This window comes from Ovis aries, chromosome X, assembly GCF_016772045.2.
Source record: "Ovis aries strain OAR_USU_Benz2616 breed Rambouillet chromosome X, ARS-UI_Ramb_v3.0, whole genome shotgun sequence".
NCBI lineage: Eukaryota > Metazoa > Chordata > Mammalia > Artiodactyla > Bovidae > Ovis > Ovis aries.
In genome coordinates, this window is record NC_056080.1 from 47,205,431 (window position 1) to 47,223,093 (window position 17,663).

Here is a 17,663-nt window from a genome sequence, read left to right on the forward strand (position 1 = left end):
CCTTGGAAGAGAAGTTATGACCAACCTAGACAGCATACCTAAAGCAGAGACATTACTTTGCCAACAAAGGTCCATCTAGTCAATGCTATGGTCCTTCCATTAGTCGTGTATGGATATGAGAGTTGGACTATCAAGAAAGCTGAGCACTGAAGAACCAATGCTTTTTAACTGTGGTGTTGGAGAAGACTCTTGAGAGTCCCTTGGGCAGCATGAATATCCAATCAGTCCATCCTAAAGGAAATCAGTCCTGAATATTCATTGGAGGGACTGATGCTGAAGCTGAAACTCCAATACTTTGACCACCTGATGTGAAGAACTGACTCATTGGAAAAGACCTTAATGCTGGGAAAGATTAAAGGTGAGATGAGAAGGGGACAGAGGATGAGATGGTTGGATGGCATCATCCACTCAATGGACATGAGTTTGTGTAAACTCCGGGAGTTGATGATGGGCAGGGAGATCTGGCATGCTGCAGTCCATGGGGTTGGAAAGAGTCAGACACGACTGAGCAACTGAAATAAACTTGTATATTTGAATACTTACACCTTTTTGGATAAATTGTTTACAAATATTCTCTCCTCCTTAGTAGGAAGTCTTTTCCTTTTGTTGATATTTTCTGTCATTTGGCAAAATCTTTTTAGTTTGATGTCTATTTATTTATTTATTTTCCTTTGCCTGAGGAGACATATTCAGAAAGATATTGCTATGACCAATATAAAGGATTATATGGCATGTTTTCTTCTAGGATTTTTGTCATTTCAGGTCTTATTGTAAGTCTAATTAATTTGAATTAATTTTTATGTATGATGTGAGATAGTAGTCTAATTTCATTTTTTTTGCATGTGACCATCCAGTTTTCCTAGCACCATTTATTGAGGAAACTATGCTTTTTTTTTTTCATTGTATATTCTTTGCCTTTTGACATAATTTAATTGTCCATTCCATGTGTAGGTTTATTTCTGGGCTCTGTTCTATTGCATATCTACCAATACCATACTGATTTGATTATTATAGCTTTGTAATGTAGTTTGAAATCAGTGAGGATGATAATTCCAAATGTGTTCTTTTTTTCTCCAGATTTCTTTGGCTGTTTAAGGTCTTTTGGGGTTCATAAAAAATTAGAATTTTTGGTTCTTTTTCTGTGAAAAATAACCTTTAAATTTTGATAGTAACTTCATTGAATCTATAGATTATATTGCATAATATGGACATTTAAACAATGTTAATTCTTATCTTTTTATGTTGTTGTGTCTCCTTCAGTTCCATTCAACAATGCCTTATATTTTTCAGTGTATGTCTTTCACCTCCTAGGTTAAATTTATTCCTACATATTTTATTCTTTTCTTTGCAACTGTAAATAGTATTTTTACTTCATTTTCTAGTAGAGATAATCGAATATTTTATGTCCTTTATTTTGTGAAAATTTTGCATTATGTTGATTGATTTGCTCCCTTAAACCATTCTCACAACCCTGGAATAAAGTCTGTCTTACTAGTCTATTACAGTTCAGGAAATGTTTTTTCCTTGTTACTTCTCCCTATATCTAGAGTTACACTGTTACAATTAATTTTATATAGAGCTACTTATGTGATGAATTGTATTATGATATTTAGCCATCATTTATTTTGTTAGAAGATTGGTTACACATTGGGTAATGCAAGAGACAATCTTATAAAATAGAGTATAAGTAATGCAGCTATAAACATTAATAAAATCATAAATGGGGGTTTGTGCCATTAGTTTCTAGAACCAAACGAACTCCCTCAAAGATCACCAAGACTAGGAAGTTGATCACTTATGGCAGAAATCTTATTTTTCATGTGGGTCATAGTTAGCATAAGAGGAAAGGGGTTCTGGAAAACAAATGTAAAAAAAAACCTAACATTTTAAACAAAAAGTAACAAAATTATAAATCATGTTTATCAGCCCTTTCAGTCCCATGTTAATTCCTGTTTATCTGGATGAAACCATTAAGTTTTCCTTTAGAGCTTTGTAATTTCTTACCCAATTCAGTGATATGATCTAAAAGTCATCAGAAACATATTTGTCAGAAAATCCTTTTAATGGATCTTCATGAAGATCTTCATTCTGTAAAGTGTTCAGAATTAAATGACTGTAAATGACAAAAAACCTAAAATGACATGGTTAAAAATCTGATTAGAGTGAAATTGACAAAGAAACTTGCCAGTTGCTGTGAGACACACCATTTTAAGATGATAGAGTTATGACATTATACCAGAACATACCTGATTTTTATAAATTCCATATAATTTTTGGAATATGTTTTAATGACACTTACCCAAGAAATATAACCAAAGAAGATTTAGTAATACTACTTGTCAATATTTAATTTAAGATGCCAAATAAACAGAATCATTATAATATCTCACTTTGGAATGTTTCAGGGCCCTTGGAAGCATTCCAAGTTAGCTAGAGGTCAAAAGAACTTAATTTAGAAATTAACTTGGGGAATATTGTCAATATATCAAAATGTTTTAAAACACTTGGTCAAATAGTATCATATATCACTGTTAGGTATTACTTACTCAGCCAAAGTGACAATAAAATATTTTAAAGACAAGTAAAGTTACAACATTATTTAAAACATAAAGAAAGCTTTCAATGTTATCAAAAGCAGATCAATATTCCAAGAAAACTTTGTTCTCTTAACAAAAAAGAGTTAATTGAATTCTAGTTTTGTACCAGCTTACTTTTAATCTTAAGGTTTATTTACTCAATTAAATTTTATTTTGAACTTAGCTAGTCATGACCACGAAGAAACTCTTTTTTCAGGGTTCTTTTCCTGCAAACTTTCTATAACTTTCTTCTTGCTTTTAGATTTTTTTCTTTCTTTCTCTCTCTCTGGAACAAAATTACTTTCTTTTCACTAAACAAAATGCAATTCTATTCTTTAAACCTTTCTCCTTTTATATAAAGACTTTTTCCTTATTAATATAGTAGTTTTGTTACATATTTCAAGAGAAATCTTAACTTTAAAAACTTTAATTTATAGTGAAAATTGAGAAGTAAGCAATTGTGAGATTTTACATTAATGTTCTATAGATTTTCAAACATATAAATATTATTTATATTTATAAAAGCATGCTTTTTATAGAAAAATTTTCAATGTGACTCCCCAAATTTTTATTCTTAGTTTTAAGTATTTTTAGTTTATCTATAAAAGGAATACTTTGTTCAGTAATTAATGTTTCAGTAGCATATTTAATTTGGGAATGATATAGCTATTTAATAAATTTCCATCATTTAACTTTGCAAAACTATAAAGTTTCAAGGTACCAAAAATCTAGAGAAACTATTTTTAAGTAGACATAGATAAAACATAGTTACTGAATGTTAGGTCCATGAATCAAAGCAAATTGGAAGTGGTCAAACAGGAGACAAGAGTGAACAATCAACATTCTAGGAATCAGTGAACTAAAATGGACTGGAATGGGTGAATCTAACTCAGATGACCATTATATTTATTCTACTGTCGGCAGGAATCCCTTAGAAGAAATGGAGTAGCCATCATACTTAAAAAAAGAGTCCAAAATACAGTACTTGAATGCAGTCTCAAAAATGACAGAATGATCTCTGTTCGTTTCCAAGGCAAACCAAACAATATCACAGCAATCCAAGTCTATGCCCCGACCAGTAAAGCTGAAGAAGCTGAAGTTGAACAGTTCGGTGAAGATGTACAAGACCTTCTAGAACTAACACCCAAAAAAGGATGTTCTTTTCATTATAGGGGACTGGAATGCAAAAGTAGGAGGTCAAGAAACACCTGGAGTAACAGGCAAATTTGGCCTTGGAGTACGGAATGAACCAGGACAAAGGCTAATAGAGTTTTGCCAAGAGAACGGACTGGTCATAGCAAACACCCTCTTTCAAAACACAAGAGAAGACTCTACACATGGACATCACCAGATGGTCAACACCGAAATCAGATTGATTATATTCTTTGCAGCCAAAGATAGAGAAGCTCTATACAGTCAGCAAAAACAAAACTGGGAGCTGCCTGTGGCTCAGATCATGAACTCCTTATTCCCAAATTCAGACTGAAATTGAAGAAAGTGGAGAAAACCACTCGACCATTTAGGTATGACCTAAATCAAATCCCTTATGATTATACAGTGGAAGTGAGAAATAGATTTAAGGGACTATATCTGATAGAGTTCCTGATGAACTATGGATGGAGGTTCGTGACACTGTACAGGATACAGGGATCAAGACGATCCCCATGGCAAAGAAATGCAAAAAAGGAAAATGGCTATCTGAGGAGGCCTTACAAATAGCTGTGAAAAGAAAGGAAGCAAAAAGCAAAGTAGAAAAGGAAAGATATAAGCATCTGAATGCCGAGTTCCAAAGAATAGCAAGGAGAGAGAAGAAAGCCTTCCTCAGCAATCAATGCAAAGAAATAGAGGAAAACAACAGAATGGGAAAGACTAGAGATCTCTTCAAGAAAATTAGAGATACCAAGGGAACATTTCACGCAAAGATAGGCTCAGTAAAGGATAGAAATGGTCTGGACCTAAGAGAAGCAGAAGATATTAAGAGGAGGTGGCAAGAATACACAGAAGAACTGTACAAAAAAGATCTTCATGACACAGATAATCACGATGGTGTGATCACTCACTTACAGCCAGACATCCTGAAATGGGAAGTCAAGTGGGCCTTAGGAAGCATCACTACGAACAAAGCTAGTGGAGGTGATGGAATTATAGTTGAGCTATTTCAAATCATAAAAGATGAGACTGTAAAAGTGCTACACTCAATATGCCAGCAAATTTGGAAAAGTCAGCAGTGGCCACAGGACTAGAAAAGGTCGTTTTTCATTCCAATCACAAAGAAAGGCAATGCCAAAGAATGTTCAAACTACCACACAATTGCACTCATCTCACACGCTAGTAAAGTAAATGCTCAAAGTTCCCCAAGCCAGGCCTCAGCAATATGTGAACTGTGAACTTCCAGATGTTCAAGCTGGTTTTAGAAAGGGCAGAGGAACCAGAGATCAAATTGCCAACATCTGCTGGATCATTGAAAAAGCAAGAGAGTTCCAGAAAAAATCTATTTCTGCTTTATTGACTATGCCAAAGCCTTTGACTATGTGGATAACAATAAACTGTGGAAAATTCTGAAAGAGATGGGAATACTAGAACACCTGACCTGCCTCTTGAGAAACAAATATACAAATCAGGAAGCAACAGTTAGAACTGGACATGGAACAACAGACTGATTCCAAATAGGAAAATGATTACATCAAGGCTGTATATTGTCACCCTGCTTATTTAACATAAATGCAGAGTTCATTATGAGAAACACTGGGCTGGTTGAAGCACAAACTGGAATCAAGATTGCCAGGAGAAATTTCAATAACCTCAGATATGCAGATAAAACCACCCTTATGGCAGAAAGTGAAGAAGAACTAAAGAGCCTCTTGATGAAAGTGAAAGAGGAGAGTCAAAAAGTTGGCTTAGAGCTCAGCATTCAGAAAACTAACATCATGGCATCCAATCCCATCACTTCATGGCAAATAGATGGGGAAACAGTGGAAACAGTGGCTGGCTTTATTTTTCTGGGCTCCAAAATCACTGTAGATGGTGACTGCAGCCATGAAATTAAAAGACGCTTACTCCTTGGAAGGAAAGTTATGACCAACCTAGACAGCATATTAAAAAGCAGAGACATTACTTTGCTAACAAAGGTCCATCTAGTCAAGGCTATGGTTTTTCCAGTGGTCATGTATGGATGTGAGAGTTGGACTATAAAGAAAGCTGAGCACAGAATAATTGATACTTTTGAACTGTGGTGTTGGAGAAGACTCTTGAGAGTCCCTTGGACTTCAAGGAGATCTAACCAGTCCACCCTAAAGGAAATCAGTCTTGGGTGTTCATTGGAAGGACTGATGTTGAAGCTGAAACTCCAATACTTTGGCCACTTGATGCGAAGAGATGACTCATTGGAAAAGACCGTGATGCTAGGAAAGATTTAGGGCAGGAGAAGGGGACAACTGAGGATGAGATGGTTGGATGGCATCACTAACTCGATGAACATGGGTTTGGGTGGACTCCAGGAGTTGCTGATGGACAGGGAGGCCTGGTGTACTGTGGTTCATGGAGTCGCCAAGAGTCGGACCCGACTGAGTGACTGAACTGAACTGAAAAGCTTTTATTCCATTTTAATCTACTTGTTTCCAACAATCATTTTTATATTACTTGTGAACATTTTATCAGACATTTGGCAAAGTCTGCCATCATTTCAAGGTGTTTTTCTTCCTAGCAAATTTTCTTAGAGATAATATGACATTATTTGACTTCTAGTAAACCTAAGTGCAATGAAAGTAAGGCATCTGTAGTCATTAAACCAAAAAAGCAATATTAAACATTAATATTGACTGTTTCCCAGATGATGTGAACCTGCAGTTCATTTGGATTGTTTTCTATTATATTTATAATTTTTAATGTGTAAGCACTTACTTTAAGGTCAATTAAATAGAGCTCTTTTAAAATGTTAATTTTGTTAATACTATCTGAAGGTAGAAACATTATATATATACTGTGTGTGTGTGTCTGTGTGTCTGTGTGTCTGTGTGTGTGTGTTTGTGCTGAGTCAGCTCCTCTATCCATAGAATTTTCCAGGCTAGAATACTGGAATGGGTTGTCATTTCCTACTCCAGGGGATCTTCCCTACCCATGGATTGAACCTACATCTCATGCATACTGTGCTACCTGGGAAGCTTGATGTATAATTTATATATACGCATATAAATAGACATAACTAGAGATCTCACAGCTTTATTTTAGAATTTAATCATGCCTTAGGTGTTACAATATGAGCTTTCTTGTTTATAAATAATAATTGTAATAAGACCAATTTATTTGCTCAGATGACTAAAGCTTTTTACTATTAGTCAGAAAGATTTGATATTTGTGTTTGTTCTTAAATCCTTATGAAGGCTATGAATTAGATTTTAGATGAAGGAGCTTTTCCAGAAGTTTTAAAAAAGTTTCTTTATCCTCCTTTTTTCTTTTTGGTTTCAGGTTCTACTTGATTGAGCTAATTAGGCTTAATCTCAGGTCATTGTGGGCTATGTTTATATTTCTTACTTGTAGATATAGGCAAGACAAAGACAGTTACTTTTAATTACCTCCAAAACTAATCATCTACAAAGAGGATATCAAAGATTGATTTGCCTACATTGTGTTTACCTTTTTGTATCAGTGAGATATTCAACTAAAATGGAAATCAAGAATTCTATGTTCTAGAATTTTATTTATTTTTTTATTTATTTTATTTTATTTTATTTTTAGAATTTTAAAGTATAATTTATCATGCCTTCAAAAGTTTGCACAAGGCATTCAACCACGCCCTCTTTCTGAGTTTACAAGTTCAACTCAGTGCAATGTACCATAGGGGCAAATAAAATCTCCATTATTGACTATATTAGCCTATGAATATTAGCTCCCAGTTTTTATTTTATATTGTGTGGGTTTGGGTAACCTGTTGGCTTCTTTGTGTATGTTTAATTATTATTGCCTGAGGGGCAGACTTATATACCCTGCCTTATAATACCAGGCAGGAGAAAGATTCCCTAGGGAGACTTAATGTCTATTACACAGTATAATTAAGCAAAAGAGAGGTAACTATCTTATACAAGGCCCATTTAAATATACCATCAGAATAATCAAGACAGCAGACTAGTAGGATATGAAGCTCACCTTCTCCCCCAGATACATGAAAAAATACATCTATGTGTAGAACAGTTCTCATGGGGTACCTACTAAACACTGGCAGAAGATCTCAGACTGCTGAAAGGGAAAGAAAATCTCCATGTAACTGGGTAGGCAAAAAAGAAAAAAATCAGGACAGAACCTGTGCCCCTCGGAAGGAGCTGTGAGAGAATAAAGGTTCCTGAATCCTGAAAGGTCCTTCACTGGTGGGGAGATCAGACAGGATAGAAGGGGAGCTTCAGAGCATGAGACGAGAATGCAGCAGGTGATTTGTGGCAGCAAGACCAGAGGAAGAACAGAACAATAAGTGTCACTGCTCTGCACTCCCCAGCCTGAAATACACTACCACCACTGTGGGCAGGGGCTGGATGCTGGAACTCAGAATTTGGAGATCAGAACTGTGAAGAGGACTGGAGCTGGCTGTGTGGAAACAGCCTCAATGTGGGGGTTGCTGGAATCCATTATGACCACAACTGAGTGTACATGGAGGAAGCCTAGGTTACTTACAGGCTAGTCACCACTGTTTGAAGTTTGCATGGAGAGACAGGAGGGACTCTTGATTATAGCCCTTTTCCCAGTGAGTGCACTCACAGAGGACTGGACACTGCCTGCACAGGCTCCAGGGGTGTGGGGGTGGGTATCAAGCTGCCACCACTAACCACCCATATGCCTGGAGTGTTTGTGAATCCCTGATGCATCCCTCCTGGAGCCCAGGGGTATTCGTGACCCACCCCTCTACTACCCATTCAGACACCAAGAGTGGTCCCAAGATGCCATCACCACCCTCACAGTCTCCAGAAGTGGTCAGGAACCACCTTCAGGGTTGTGCCTGAACCACCCCTGCCTCTGAGAACCTCAGGACCAGGAAACAGCTACCATATCAGCGCACCTCCTATCAAGAGGATAACAAATAACACACACTGAGGAAAGAGGTGACAAGCGTCCATACTAAAAACAGTCCTCACACCAAATATATTAAACCTACACAAAGATTCCCCCACATATAAATAACCCTCCAAGACCACAGTAAATAATTATTTATCCTAAAGTCACAGAATAAGAGAATATAAGTAAAATGGAGAAGCAGAGGAACCACTTCCAATTAAAAGATCAAGAGAAAGATTAAAAAAGACACTATATAATAATAAAAGGATCCATACAAGAAGGGGATTTTACACTTGTTAATATCAGTCAGTTCAGTTGCTCAGTCATGTCCGACTCTTTGCAACCCCATGGACTGCAGCATGCCAGGTCTCCCTGTCTATCACCAGCTCCTGGAGTTTACTTAAACTCATGCCTATTGAGTTACTGTTAATATATATAATATATATCTTGTTAATATATATGCACCTAATATAGGAAGACCCAAATACATGAAACAAATAGTAACAGACATAAGGAGAGAAATTTTGGTGTTTTTTAAGAGGTACATTCTGTAAATTAACAAAGCCTGGCTTTAAATTTTCAGTTCAAAAGCACACTTATTTTCCAAAAGGATGACTGCACAACTGATGCCATTGCAGAGAGCAGAATCTGAACCAACTTAAAAGTGGTGTGGCTCCATGAAGACAGAAACAGTAACTAACTGATTTACCTCAATGTTTAGGAAACAAAATCAATGTCAAAGTATCTGAAATCATAAAAATTCAATGCTTTACAAATTTTCCCTGTGAGCTATGGAAGCTTTTTACATGTAGTCTGTAGTAAAACAGATGCATTCTATCATTCCAAGTTGTACTTATAAATCCCATGATTCTTTTTGCTGAAAATAAATCAGTTATGTCTCAAACAGCACAAAGTGATAGCAATTACACGTTTCATGAAAATCTTTGGTGAGACTGCAATCCTGAAGAAGTGTCTTATTTTGTTTCCCTTCTACTGTTAGATACCATTAGAATCATCCAAGTAATTTTTAAAAGAGAAACCATAGGTCCATAATGAAGGATCAGCAGACCATCCTGCATTGCTGCATCACCTATTATATGTCATGTTTCCTTTAGAGTTTGATACGCTCTAACAAGTGATCACCACAGATGATATCTACTTGACAAGCTGAATCAAGACCCATTTTTCTTTTTCTTCTGAGGAATTTTTCTACATGTCCAATAGTTGCTTCTCATGAAATTCAGACAAACTTCTTCTCCAGTGGCTTAAAATGTCCTGTGCCTTCATCAACACCAATAAACTTTAGTAATAAAGACATATCAAGTTCAGGTGGAATAGGACACATCGATTTTAAGACTTCTTAAGTTTTTCTTTTGCTTGAAGGGGCTGGCTGTGGAACAGAAGTTTTAGGTGCTTCTAGACCCCTTTATAGAAATCATGCATTTGCTTTTTTCTCTTAGATTGATCACTAATTTGTACACTATGTCTTGTAACCCTTGGTCCAACCTTATGTGGTAAAGAGGTTGTGTCTGATGTATTACTATGTTGTATTTTGGACATCTGTTGCTATAGCAGAAGTGTCTTACAGTGCAGTTTTTACAAAATGTATGAAGACATTTTGTAATGGTAGTTGCATTATTAAGTAACCTTTGCAAATGGAACACAAAGATGTACGGGGCTGGCTCAGAGAGATTAATCAGGTGCTCCTCCTTCTGAGAGTCTGGCTGGCCCCACTTCAGCCTCAGCAAGAAGTGATTCATCTCTTCCTCCTGTTATTCCTCCTCGAGATCCTCATCCTCTTCCAATTCTTCACTGTCATCCTTAAAGCGTCCCCTCAGCAGCCCAGGCTGCACCCAGGCTGCAGCTCAAGCAGGGAACTGGGAGTCTGAGCAGCCTGGAGCCCCTGTCTTGGGCAGGAGTGGCAGGCCCTCCTCATCTACTTTGGGCTCCAGGGTGAGGGCAGGAGGGGAGATGGAAGGCAGGGGCAGCATGGCTGTGACTCCCTGGGCCATGGCAGCGCCCTCGTTGTCTGCAACTACTGCGGGGATCCCCTCCATGCTGAAAGTAGAACGATCAAATTTCTTAATGACAGCTATTTTAAATTACGAAAGTTGGATCATCATATGCTGTTGATAGCTTACCAGGAAGAGTGTCAGATTCGTGATCTCCAAAGAAGATTTAGCTTTGGGACCAGGTACCAGGCTTGATCACTCAAGAGGTTTTATGTAGCAGGGTTTTATTAAAGTATAAAAAGGGACAGAGAAAGCTTCTGACATAAACATCAGAAGGGGGTTAGGAGTGCCCCCCCCTCACTAGTCTTAGCAAGGAAGCTATATACTTTTTAAATTGGTGATTACAATAAATCAAAAGAATGTCTAGAGGTTGTAAAGACCTTTGTGGACCCACTCCTACAATTTACATTTTAAGATGATAGGATTAGAACTAACAATAGAAATATCTTACCAGACCCACTCCCATAATATACACTTTAAGATAACAGGATTAGTCAGAATGTTTTCAAGAAGGAGAAACTGTCCTCAAGCAAGATACCCTGTTATATAATCCTTACTAAGGAAGGTAGAGAGAGAGAGGAAACAACAGCAACAACAACTTGTCCTTTCCTCCTTGAGAACTCCAGACCCCTTTCTCCTCCTCGGCGACCCCAAACTTCTTATGCACCTACCGAGAAATTGACTCTCTCACCGCCCCCCCCTTTTGTTTTAGGAGAATTATATTGCCAGGAAAAAGGGAGTGTCATTTTCGTTCCATAATTACCTCCTGCTGTTGACAGGCATTGTCCTTAAATTATTGAGGCAATGTATTATTCTAACCTTCATATTGAGGGTCTTTGATTCAGGAGCCCCAAGTAAACATTGGAGGAGGGTGTGGCACTCATAGGAACCTGGACAACCATTTGTAACTTAAAAGCTTTCATTGTGTATATGTACCACAGCTTTCTTATCCATTCATCTGCTGATGGACATCTAGGTTGCTTCCATGTCCTGGCTATTATAAATAATGCTGCAGTGAATATTCGGGTACACGTGTCTCTTTCAATTCTGGTTTCCTCGGTGTGTATGCACAGTAGTGGGATTGCTGGGTCATAAGGCGGATTCATGTTGATCTATGGCAAAACCAATACAATATTGTAAAGTAATTAGCCTCCAAATTTATAAATAAATTTATTCAAAAAAAAGCTTTCAGAAGGTTAGAAACAAACTGCATTATATACTTGCAGATATAAAGAAAATAGACATTACACCAAGTTAAAACATAATCAGAATTAAATGTTATATTATGTCCATAGTTAAGGTACAAAGTGTTACACCAATTCATCTTAGGATTGCTCAGTTCAGTTCAGTTCTGTCGCTGAGTAGTGTCCGACTCTTTGCGACCCCATGAGTTGCAGCACGCCAGGCTTCCCTGTCTATCACCAACTCCCGGAGTTCACCCAAGTTCATGTGCATTGAGTCAGTGATGCCATCCAGCCATCTCATCCTCTGTCGTCCCCATCTCTTCCTGCTCCCAATCCCTCCCAGCATCAGAGTCTTTGCCAGTAAGTCAACTCTTTGCATGAGGTGGCCAAAGTATTGGAGTTTCAGCTTTAGCATCAGTCCTTCCAAAGAACACCTAGGACTGATCTCCTTTAGTATGGACTGGCTGGATCTCTTTGCAGGCCAAAGGACTCTCAAGAGTCTTCTCCAACACCACAGTTCAAAAGCATAAATTCTTTGGCACTCAGCTTTCTTCACAGTCCAACTCTCACATCCATACATGACCACTGGAAAAACCATAGCCTTGACTAGATGGACCTTAGTCAGCAAAGTAATGTCTCTGCTTTTGAATATGCTATCTAGGTTGGTCATAACTTTTCTTCCAAGGAGTAAGTGTCTTTTAATTTCATGGCTGCAATCACCACCTGCAGTGATTTGGGAGCCCCCCAAAATAAAGTCTGAAACTGTTTTCACTGTTTCCACATGAAGTGATGGGACCAGATACCATGATCTTAGTTTCTGAATGTTGAGATTTAAGCCAACTTTTTCACTCTCCTCTTTCACTTTCATCAAGAGACTTTTTAGTTACTCTTCACTTTCGGCCATAAGGGTGGTTCCATCTGCACATCTGGGGTTATTGATATTTCTCCCGGAAATCTTGATTACAGCTTGTGCTTCTTCCAGTCCAGCGTTTCTCATGATGTACTCTGCATTTATGTTAAATAAGTAGGGTGACAATATACAGCCTTGACATACTCCTTTTCCTATTTGGAACCAGTCTGCTGTTCCATGTCCAGTTCTACCTGTTGGTTCCTGACCTGCATACAGATTTCTCAAGAGGCAGGTCAGGTGGTGTGGTATTCCCATCTCTTTCAGAATTTTCCACAATTTATTGTGATCCACAGAGTCAAAGGCTTTGGCATAGTCAATAAAGCAGAAATATATGTTTTTCTGGAACTCTCTTGCTTTTTCCATGATCCAGCAGATGTTGGCACTTTGATCTCTGGTTCCTCTGCTTTTTCTAAAACCAGCTTGAACATCAGGAAGTTCACAGTTCACGTATTGCTGAATCCAGGCTTGGAGAATTTTGAGCATTACTTTACTAGTGTGTGAGATGAATGCAATTGTGCAGTAGTTTGAGCATTCTTTGGCATTGCCTTTCTTTGTGATTGGAATGAAAACTGACCTTTTCCAGTCCTGTGGCCACTGCTGAGTTTTCTATATTTGATGGCATATTGAGTGCAGCACTTTTACAGCATCATCTTTTAGAATTTGAAACAGCTTAACTGGAATGCCATCACCTCCACTAGCTTTGTTCGTAGTGATGCTTTCTAAGGCCCACTTGACTTGCCATTCCAGGATGTCTGGCTGTAGGTGAGTGACCACACCATCGTGATTATCTGTGTCATGAAGATGTTTTTTGTACAGTTCTTCTGTGTATTCTTGCCACCTCTTCTTAATATCATCTGCTTCTGTTAGGTCCCTACCATTTCTGTCCTTTATCGTGCCCATCTTTGCATGAAATATTCCTTTGGTATCTCTAATTTTCTTGAAGAGATCTCTAGTCTTTCCCATTCTGCAGTTTTCCTCTATTTCTTTGCATTGATCACTGAGGAAGCCTTTCTTATCTCCTTGCTTGTTTTTGGAACGCTGCATTCAGATGCTTATATCTTTCATTTTCTCCTTTGCTTTTCACTTCTCTTCTTTTCTCAGCTACTTTTAAGGCCTCCCCAGACAGACATTTTGCTTTTTTCCATTTCTTTGCCATGCGGATGGTCTTGATCTCTGTATCCTGTACAATGTCATGAACCTCCGTCCATAGCTCATCAGGCACTCTATCAGATCTAGTCCCTTAAATCTATTTCTTTTTTTTTTACCTTAAATCTATTTCTCACTTCCACTGTATAATCAAAAGGATTTGATTTAGGTCATACCTGAATGATCTAGCAGTTTTCCCTACTTTCTTTAATTGCAGTCTGAATTTGGCAATAAGGAGTTCATGATCTGAGCCACAGGCAGCTCCCAGTCTTGTTTTTTCTGACTGTATAGAGCTTCTCTATCTTTGGCTACAATGAGTATAATCAGTCTGATTTCTGTGTTGTCCATCTGCTGATGTTCATGTGTACAGTCTTCTCATGTGTTGTTGGAAAAGGGTGTTTGCTATGACCAGTGTGTTCTCTTGGAAAAGCTCAATTAGCTTTTGCCCTGCTTCATTCCATATTCCAAGGCCAAATTTGCCTGTTACCCCAGGTGTTTCTTGACTTCCTACTTTTGCATTCCAGCCCCCTATAACGAAAAGGACATCTTTTTGGGGTGTTAGTTCTAAAAGATCTTGTATGTCTTCAAAGAACCATTCAACTTCAGCTTCTTCAGCATTACTGGTTAGGGCATAGGCTTGGATTGCTGTGATATTGAATTGTTTGCCTTGGAAACGAACAGAGATTATTCTGTCATTTTTGAGATTGCATTACAAATAGCTATGAAAAGAAGAGAAGTGAAAAGCAAAGGAGAAAAGGAAAGATATAAGCATCTGAATGCAGAATTCCAGAGAATAGCAAGAAGAGATAAGAAAGCCTTCTTCAATGATCAATGCAAAGAAATAGAGGAAAAGAAGAGAATGGGGAGGACTAGAGATCTCTTCAAGAAAATTAGAGATGCCAAGGGAATATTTCATGCAAAGATGGGCTCGATAAAGGACAGAAATGGTAGGGACCTAACAGAAGCAGAAGATATTAAGAAGAGGTGGCAAGAATACACAGGAGAACTGTACATAAAAGATCTTCATGACCCAGATAATCACAATGGTGTGATCACTCATCTAGAGCCAGACATCCTGGAATGGCAAGTCAAGTGGGCCTTAGAAAGCATCACTACGAACAAAGGTAGTGGAGGTGATGGCATTCCAGTTGAGCTATTGCAAATCCTGAAAGATGATGCTGGAAAAGGGCTGCACTCAATATGCCATCAAATATAGAAAACTCAGCAGTGGCCACAGGACTGGAAAAGGTCAGTTTTCATTCCCATCCCAAAGGAAGGCAATGCCAAAGAATGCTCAAACTACTGCACAGTTGCACTCATCTCACACACTAGTAAAGTAATGCTCAAAATTCTCCAAGCCAGGCGTCAGCAATATGTGAACCGTGAGCTTCCTGATGTTCAAGCTGGTTTTAGAAAAGGCAGAGGAACCAGAGATCAAAGTGCCAACATCTGCTGGATCATGGAAAAAGCAAGAGAGTTCCAGAAAAACATCTATTTCTGCTTTATTGACTATGCCAAAGCCTTTGACTCTGTGGATCACAATAAATTGTGGAAAATTCTGAAAGAGATGGGAATACCACACCACCTGACCTGCCTCTTGAGAAATCTGTATGCAGGTCAGGAACCAACAGGTAGAACTGGACATGGAACAGCAGACTGGTTCCAAATAGGAAAAGGAGTACGTCAAGGCTGTATATTGACACCCTGCTTATTTAACTTCTATGCAGAGCACATCATGAGACATGCTGGACTGGAAGAAGCACAAGCTGGAATCAAGATTGCTGGAAGAAATATCAATAACCTCAGATATGCAGATGGAACCACCCTTATGGCCGAAAGTGAAGAGGAACTAAAAAGCCTCTTGATGAAAGTGAAAGAGGAGAGTGAAAAAGTTGGCTTAAAGCTCAACATTCAGAAAACGAAGATCATGGCATCTAGTCCCATGACTTCATGGGAAATAGATGGGAAAGAGTGGAAACAGTGTCAGGCTTTATTTTGGGGGGCTCCAAATTCACTGCAGATCATGACTACAGGCAAGAAATTGAAAGACACTGCTCCTTGGAAGAAAAGTTATGACCAACCTAGATAGCATATTCAAAAGCAGAGACATTACTTTGCTGACTAAGGTCCATCTAGTCAAGGCTATGGTTTTTCCAGTGGTCCTGTATGGATGTGAGAGTTGGACTGTGAAGAAGGCTGAGCACCGAAGAATTGATGCTTTTGAACTGTGGTGTCAGAGAATTCTCCTCAGAGTCCCTTGCATGGCAAGGAGATCCAACAAGTCCATTCTAGAGATCAGCTCTGGGATTTCTTTGGAAGGAATGATGCTAAAGCTGAAACTCCAGTACTTTGGCCACCTCATGCGAAGAGTTGACTCATTGGAAAAGACTTTGAAGCTGCGAGGGATTGGGGGCAGGAGGAGAAGGGGATGACAGAGGATGAGCTGGCTGGATGGCATCACTGACTCGATGGACGTGAATCTGAGTGAACTCCGGGAGTTGGTGATGGACAGGGAGGCCTGATGTGCTGCGATTTATGGGGTTGCAAAGAGTCAGACACGACTGAGCAACTGAACTGAACTGAACTGCATTTCGGAATCTTTTGTTGACCATGATGGCTACTCCATTTCTTGTAAGGGATTCCTGCCCACAGTAGTAGATATAATGGTCATCTGAGTTAAATTCACCCATTCCAGTCCATTTTAGTTCGCTGATTTCTAGAATGTTAACGTTCACTCTTGCCATCTCCTGTTTGACCACTTCCAATTTACCCTGATTCATGGACCTAACATTCCAGCTTCCTAGACAATATAGCTCTTTACAACATCAGACCTTGCTTCTATCACCAGTCACATCCACAACTGGGTATTGTTTTTGCTTTGGCTCCATCCCTCATTTTTTCTGGAGTTATTTCTCCACTGATCTCCAGTAGCATATTGGGCACCTACTGACCCAGGGATTTCACCTTTCAGTATCCTATCATTTTGCTTTTTTATACTGTTCATGGGGTTCTCAAGGCTAGAATACTGAAGTGGTTTGCCATTCCCTTCTCCAGTGGGCCACATTCTGTCTGACCTCTGCACCATGACCTACCCATCTTCATTGGCCCCACTGGGCATGGCTTAGTTTCATGGAGTTAGACAAGGCTGTGGTCCATGTGATTAGATTGGCTAGTTTTCTGTGATTATGATTTGAGTGTCTGCCCTCTGATGCCCTCTTGCAGCACCTACCATCTTACTTGGGTTTCTCTTACCTTGGATGTGGGGTATCTCTTCACAGCTGCTCCAGCAAAGCACAGCTGCTGCTCCTTACCTTGGATGATGGGTATCTCCTCACGGCCGCCCCTCATGACCTTGAACATGGAATAGCTCTTCTCGGCCTTCCTGCACCCACGCAGCCACGTCGCCGAGAGGAGCTACCCACGCCCAACACCAGGGGCGGCAGCCCAGAGGCACTACCCCCCACCTGAAGCAAGGGGCAGTGGCTGGAAGAAGCAACCCCACATCCAAGGAGTGGTGGCATGATTGCTAGATGTCATCAAATTAGAGAGACATCACACCTGATTATTGTTGGTGAAGATATTGACAAAGTTGAAGAAAGTCTTTTCCTTGAAATGGAGAAACCCACCATGGAAGCCTTCAACTGATGAAGAGGGGAATGCTCCGCAGACCCAGCAATTAGACCGATTATGGAGGCTGGGTCAGGGGTCACCTCCTGGAGTTCTCCTAATGTTTGTTGAAAAGCTGATAGTTGAGTCACATAGTTAATTCTAAGTCTTCAGGATCTATTACAATGTC

The 17,663-nt window shown here is 39.0% G+C and overlaps 1 pseudogene; it reads right to left on the reverse strand.

The window, feature by feature from the left end:
* Positions 1-9,589: 9,589 nt before the first annotated feature.
* Positions 9,590-10,672, reverse strand: LOC114111592 (polycomb group RING finger protein 6-like; annotated as a pseudogene).
* Between the last annotated feature and the right edge of the window lie 6,991 nt (positions 10,673-17,663).